Source organism: Tupaia chinensis, unplaced genomic scaffold, assembly GCF_000334495.1.
Source record: "Tupaia chinensis unplaced genomic scaffold, TupChi_1.0 Scaffold142763_1, whole genome shotgun sequence".
NCBI lineage: Eukaryota > Metazoa > Chordata > Mammalia > Scandentia > Tupaiidae > Tupaia > Tupaia belangeri.
In genome coordinates this window covers 261,897-269,161 of record NW_006202609.1, presented here as the reverse complement: position 1 = coordinate 269,161, position 7,265 = coordinate 261,897, and the positions used below count along the sequence as shown (strand labels likewise).

The following is a 7,265-nucleotide window of genomic DNA, read 5'->3' as shown; positions in this document are numbered from 1 at the left end:
AAAACCACAAGTTGGAGCCAGGGAGGTAAAATACATATGAAATAGAAAACAGTCTCCCATCACCATCTCCCACTTTCAAATGTCATTTTTTATGGAAGTTATTTTACTGGGGCAAACAGAAGATTAAGTTGAAGTCTCTTACCTTTATAAAACAGGGAATCAAATGCTTGCTAATCATTAAATAAAAAACAGCAAAAATCCCTCTTCTATAACATAAATCTACGATAATGTTCAATGTTAATTTCCAGGATTTAAAATGAAGGATTGGACCACAGTAAAACTGCAAATTCAAAAGAAAAGAATTAATTACAAACAGGGAATCAAATGTTTGCTAATTGTTAAATAAAAAGCAGCAAAAATCCCTCCTCTATAAACATAATTCTACACTGTATCAATATTTTACCAATACAAGATTGCTGCAGGAAGGGGAGAAAGAGCTGGCTAGAAACTGGTGCCAAGTCAAAGTGAATGTGTTGGTGCTTTTTCTGAACTCTTGCCGAAAGTAGCGTTTTTCAGTATTTTTCTTTTTTTTTAAGAATTTTTTTCATTTAACTTTATTTATTGTAATTTGATCAAAGAGAGACAGAGTGAGAGGGAGAGAGAGAGATGGAAAGTGAGAAAGCAAGCTGCCAGGCCTGGGACTTGAACCAAGGTCAGCCATGTGGGAGTCTGGCACCCTTAACCACCACACCACCTGCTGGCGCCGAGTATTTTTCAAAAAAAATAAATAAATAAAAAGATGACTCTAATTCACCAGGGTTCTATGACCCCAATTCATCACTCTCTCTTCTTGTTTCTTCCCACTCCCGAGTAATACAAGGGAAGCACAATTTTGTCGAACACAACCTGGGAAGAAAAGGGGTTGGACTTAAGGACGGGAAGAGGGTGGAAGAACTAGCTAGCTAGCTGCTACACTGGCTTGGGAGGTAGGAAATGACCCCATCCTCGTTTTAACACATATAAACAAGGAACAAAATCATTTGGCAGTTGCAGTTTAAGAAACAGCTACACACCTTTACTTCATGGATTAAAGCCTTTATAATAAATAATAGAATTAAACATGAATTTTAAAAAATTTTACTTGAAAGAAAAGTGAAAAACGAAAACCTTCAAAACTAGTGCAGCCCTCTTAAGAATGTCAAATGTGCATTCAAAGTACTAGAAAGCAGTCAATTTTAGCAAAAAGCAGTGTCACTACAACATACGAACTGCAGTTATTAACAGAAAGTTCTGAAATATAAACATGCTCATGGAAACCAGTGAAGAGAAGACCCACTGGCAAGGATGCAGAAGGGTGAGCAGGTACTTTGGAAACAAGGCTCAGAGATGAAGGACCCTGGTCCCAGATCTGAGGTGGACGTCTGGCCAACTGTCTCGGCTCCAAGGGGAAAAATACAACTGGCGAGTTTCGAGGAGAGAGCGCTGCTGTAGCCCCAGGCAAGTCTAGTTGCCACTCCTAAGTAGATGCACCTTTCAGACTTCAGCAAGGTCTCCTCAGGAAGATTTGCTTTCTGACGTGTAGTAACAATACAGGAAACCTAAGAGAACAGCGCCGACAATGGGGAAAATCCAATAAAACCAGCAGCTTTTGCACCAATTCTCTTTTGAAGGGTCCTTGCTACCACCTTCAGGCTTAAGGTCACTCGGATGGACGTCACCAATATAGTACTGCTTGAGCATTTCTCTGGTATCAGAGGAGTGGCCTACATCTTCAAAGCTTTCACTTGCATCTGTACCAGCTTGTTCCAGCAGAACCTCTTCTTCACCAGGATGCTCGTTGAGGAAGCGGGTGATATCGTAGACTCGTCCGTGGATCACCAGCCATATTTCCTTCGAGGAGCTGCGCTTTCCCACCTCCTCCAACCGGAAGTAGGTGACAGAGGCCTCGGGTCCCTGCCCTTTCCCACCGCTGCCGCTAGCTTCCATTGCCGCCATTGTTCCTGAGACGCCACCTTGCCTCTGCTATCTGGGTTTCCGCAGCTAACTTCCTGGATAAAAAACTAGAATTTCATGACTTTTGACTAAAACATTATTGATTTTTTTCTATGCTTTGCTTACCAGATTTAAGGATTTTTGTTTTCTTATGAGCTGTTGATAGGTACAACAATGTTTAAATTAATTACTTTTTTAAAATTGAAACATAAACTTTTCTCCATTCTTGAACCCTCTGAAATTGGAAAATATTTGTGAGCATTCTTATTCTGGAAGAGAAAGGTTACTTGCATACGTTTGATAATACTTGTGGCCAAGCATCAGAAATTGGAAATACTGGTTATTGTCAGGGCTTTGACTGAAATGTCATATCTGAAGATATAACCAGAAAACTAGGGAACTAAAGTAGATCTCAAGAAAGTCAACATACACTCTTAGAAAGATTGCCTAGCACTATAAACAGTTCTGCCTGGCAGGCAAAGTAAAGAATTTCACCTCCTGACGGGCACAAAAAAACCTTCAAGTGCAGGTACTTAAAGGCATAGTCAGATGGTGAATTCTTGACTTGGCTCAGTAGCCTTAAGAGGCTTTTTAAAGAGTTTAATCTGAAATGCCTTATAAGCAAAGCCAACTAAAACAATTAGTATTCTTTTTTTCCCACTTTTTATTTTATTTTGATTTTTATATACATTCAATCATATTATTTAGCTTACAAAGTGAACATTTCAATATGTGAACATTTCTCCCCAGTCCAGTTGATCAGAATATCTTCCACCAATAACACCACACCTCCCCATCCCATAAATGCTCTGTCTCTGTATCCTTCCTCCAAATGTCATTCCTTATGTCCCTCTTCTCCACACACTCCACTTGTGGCACTAACCTCCATCTCTTGTGTTTAAACAACCTTAGGTCAATCAGTTTCAGTTATAGAGTGCAGATACTCGGTATATATTAAGTGGGGACATACAGTGTCTCTACTTCATAACCTGGCTTGCTTCACTCAGCAGTAAATCTTCCATATTCTCTGACTTTTTGTCAAAAGCCAGGTTTTTTTTTTTAATGGCTGAATAGTATTCCATAGAGTATATGTGCCACAGTCTCTCAATCCATTCATCTGTACGTGGGCATTTGGGTTGGTTCCATGTCTTAGCAATCTTGAATAGTGCCGCAATAAACATCGATGTGCAAGCACTTTTCCAATTAAGAATTTTTCTGTCCTTTGGGTAGCTACCGAGTAGTGGGATTGCTGGGTCATATGGTAGTTCTATTTGTAGATATCTGAGGAATCTCCAAATTGTTCTCCACAGTGGCTGTACTAATTTACATTTCTACCAACAGTGTAGGAGAGTTTCTTTTTTACCACAACCTCACTAGAACTTATCATTCTTTAAATTTTAAATCTTATCCATTCTGACTGAGGTTAGGTGGTATCTCAGAGTGGTTTTGATTTGTACCTCCCTTATGATAAGGGATGTTGAACATTTTTTCATATGCTTTTTGGTAGTTCATATGTCTTCCTTAGAGAGTTATCTTAACAGGTCATTTGCCTGTCTTTTAATTTGCCTGAGTATTTTTCTGCAGATTAGCTGGTCCAGTTCCTTGTATATGTTGGTTATCAATCCCTTATCTGAGGGTGAGTTTGCAAATATATCCTCCCATTCCAAGGGTTGTCTCTTCACTCTTATTATTGTTTCTCTTGCTGTGCATAAGCTTTTTTATATTTTTAAGAGAGATTTTTTGCTATAGGGGGTATGCATTCACTAGAGAGACAGACGGAAAGAGAGAAATTACTGCCCAGTGGGGATGGCCACACCATATTCCCTTCTCCTCCATTCTTCTCTCCAGATTTTGGGCACACACACACATGTGCCTGAAATGAGTTTTAAGCCACTGGGTCTGGGACTCAAACCACAGTAGACTATGTGGGAGTCCAGCGATGTAACCATTACACTGCCTGCTGGCCCTGTGCAGAAGCCTTTTGGCCTGATGTAATCCTACTTGTCTATTTTTGGGATTACTGCCTTGCTTTGGGGGGCTTATTTAAGAAGTCTTTGCCCACTCCAATGTCTCTAAGGGTTTTCCCTGTGTTTTCTACCAGTAGTTTTATAGTTTGAAGTTTTATGTTTAGATCTTTGATCCACTTTGAGTTCATTTTTGTTAATGGTGAGAGATAGGGGTACAGTTTAATTTTTATACAGGTGGAGATCCAGTTTTTCCAACACCATTTGCTGAAGAGATTGAAATAAAGATATTTTAGAAGAATAATATTCTTTCACTCTTTTCCAGACCCAGTTCTATAAGCCAGGATCCAATGGAAACTGCAATAGTCTTTGGCTTTCATGGAGCTTATGTTCCATGATGAAGAAACATGCAAACAAACAAATGTGTAATTTAATGTCACATATTGACAGGATAGGAGATAGAGAGTGATGAGGGCTCTGTTTATTTCATCAGAGGGGTCAAGAAAGACTGATTTAAGCCATGCAGATATCTCAGTGAAGATCTGTCTGGGAGAGGGAACAGCAAGTACAAAGTCTTATATTTCTGTAGCAGGAACATGCTTGGCAGCAGGCTCCGGCTAGTAATGCTGGAGCAGAGGAAGCTCCTGGAAAATGGTAGACAAGGTTGCAGAAGATGAGGTCATGAAGAGTCTTAGAAGCCTTGCAAGTACTATAGAAAAGTATAGCAATTTTTTCTTCTTCTTCCTGTTTTTTTCTACATTCAATCACTGTACATCTTTACGGTATACAAAGTTAATTTTCCCAACATGACATCAATCTTATTTTTAAACTGATTGAGACTTTAGAACTGATTTTTCTCTTTTGAGGAGTGAACTTTGGATTGAGAAAGAGCAATATAATGGATACTTTCAACTGATTAAGGCATTTAGAATTTCCAGGGGCACCGAGTATTACCTTCATTGAGCCATAATCAGATGTGATTTCACTCTGGTTGCCATTACTCCTTCAAGTGTAGGAGTAGAGGAAAGGTAGAAAGAGGATGTGAGGACATAACCACATTGGTATCCCCCTTGATCACCACACAGAGGCCTTTATTGCAGTAGAGGACATAATTTTCTTTTGTCTGAGACCTTAAAGGACAGAATTACTGCCATGTTTGTGTCCTATCATGGGGCTAATGTAAAATCCAAATTCAGTCTTTTCCTTACTCAGAAAGTCACATCTGCCTTTTTCATATCTACTGCTAGTGTTTTAGTTTGGAGAACGGGCATATTGGAAGGCAGGCTAATAACAAAAATTATTCAGAAGTTTCACCTGGAGAGCATTGTTATACAGGATAACCTTTAAGGATATGAAGTAACTCATGGATAAGTCCCTCATAGTAAAGGGGAAAGAACTCAGAATAAATTTTTTGGCTTTGAATACTGACCTGCCCACTCTGAATCTATGTGTAGTGAAAAAGAGTACATCAGCTGAAGTAATTGCTTAGCTTGCAGCCTGATGGAGCTGCCAAAGTCATAACATCTGAATTAATTTTAAGCCAATAGAGCAATATAAAATAGTATATTACATAATCTAATATAGTCATTTTAAATGTATAACTTCAGAGGTTGGAATACATTTTAAAGGCATTGTTTAAAGAACCACATATTTTCATGTGGATGTGTGCATTGATTATGAAAAAATACACCACTTTGATCAAACTTCAAACCTTCCTCTTTTGGGAAATGGAAATGGTTTGAAAATACCCCCCATAATATTTCAATTAGGCTCCTAAACTATTTCCATCTGTTTTAAATTCCTTATAGAACAAGGCAGAGGATATGTGAACACAGAATAAGACAAAACACTTCAGGATTCTTCTGATCTTGGATCCGTTAGTATCTTATGTTCTTCCTCTCAAAACCTCAATTAGTAAGTTTCCACATGTGCCAGTTGCTTTTCAGTTTATAATTCCCAACAAAACCTTTGCTGGTTGAGTTTGATCTCCTAAGAAACAGTGGAGATAGTACTTATATCTTTAGGATTCTACTGTAATCAAAACTAGACTTTTTCGGGACCAGCAGTTAACATAATGGCTATGTCGCTGAACTCCCAGGTAGTCGACCGTGGTTCGAGTCCTGGACCCAGTGGCTTAAACTCTTGCCGGGTGTGTGTGTGTGTGTGTGTGTGTGTGTGTGTGTGTGTGTGGCCAAGATCCTGAGTGGAGAATGGAGAAGAAGGGATTGTGGCATGGCCATCCCCCCTGGGGGGTAATTTCTTGCTTTCTGTCTCTCTGTTTCTGTCTGTCTGTCTGACTAGCGCATATGCCCTATAGCAAAAACCTCTCAAAAAACAAAACAAAACACACACACACACAAAACAAAAAAACTAGACTTTTTCATTGCTGAATTCTGTGGGTGTGGGTGTGGGTGTGTGTGTTTAAGAGAGATTTTTGCTATAGGGCATATATGCTTACCTGAGAGACAGACAAAAAGCCTAAATCACCCTCTAGAGGGGATGGCCATGCCACTATTCCTTCTCCATCTTTCTCATGCCCAGCATGAGTTTCAAGTTGTCGGGTCCAGGACTCGAACTGTGGTTGGCCATGTGGGAATTCAGCAACATAATCATACCGCCATCTGCTGGTCCCTCGATTTCTGTGGGTTTTATAAGATCAAGGTGCTTAGTGCAATTTGTACTTCATTATGTCCAGATAGCATAACTTTTGAGCCTGGCACTACCATTTAGAAACCAGAATCAATTGTAGAGCTAAGAGTCCAACATTCAGTTTTAATACATTTCATGACTACTGTCCATTAATTTTTATTACTCACTTCTACCTTAAGGTTTACAGTTTCCTCTTGCCAAGAACAATCTGTTCCTCGATCTCTCCTGGCTGGGTCCTTTTGCCATTCGAGTGTCTATCAAGGTCACTGACTCAGGGAGGCTTCTTTGGTTGTCCTAATCTAAAGCAGCCCTTTCAACATTATCACTTTACCTCGTTTTATTTTCTTCAAAGCCCTTGTCACTTTCTGAAATTATCTTGTCCTGTTGTTATTATCATTACCTGTATTACTATTATACTGACACAAAGAGAAAACGTGTTTTTTATATGCTTTACACAAATTACTGTATGTAAAAAAAAAGTTTCATAATGACAGCTAACATTTTTTGAGTACTCACTACTGACCAAATACTAGGCTGAGTACTTGGCCATCCCAGTCCTGGTCAGTAACATCCTTTCCTGGACTACTGCAGTATCTTCCTAACTAGCCTCCCTTTTCCCATCGTCCATTCCACAGAGAGAAAGCTAGTGCTCGCTCCTTCCTTCCTTCCTTCCTTCCTTCCTTCCTTCCCTCCTTCCCTCCTTCCCTCCTTCCCTCCTTC

General features: G+C 39.5%; 1 pseudogene; it reads right to left on the bottom strand.

The window, feature by feature from the left end:
• Positions 1-1,181: 1,181 nt before the first annotated feature.
• Positions 1,182-1,962, bottom strand: LOC102492800 (cytochrome b5 type B pseudogene; annotated as a pseudogene).
• Between the last annotated feature and the right edge of the window lie 5,303 nt (positions 1,963-7,265).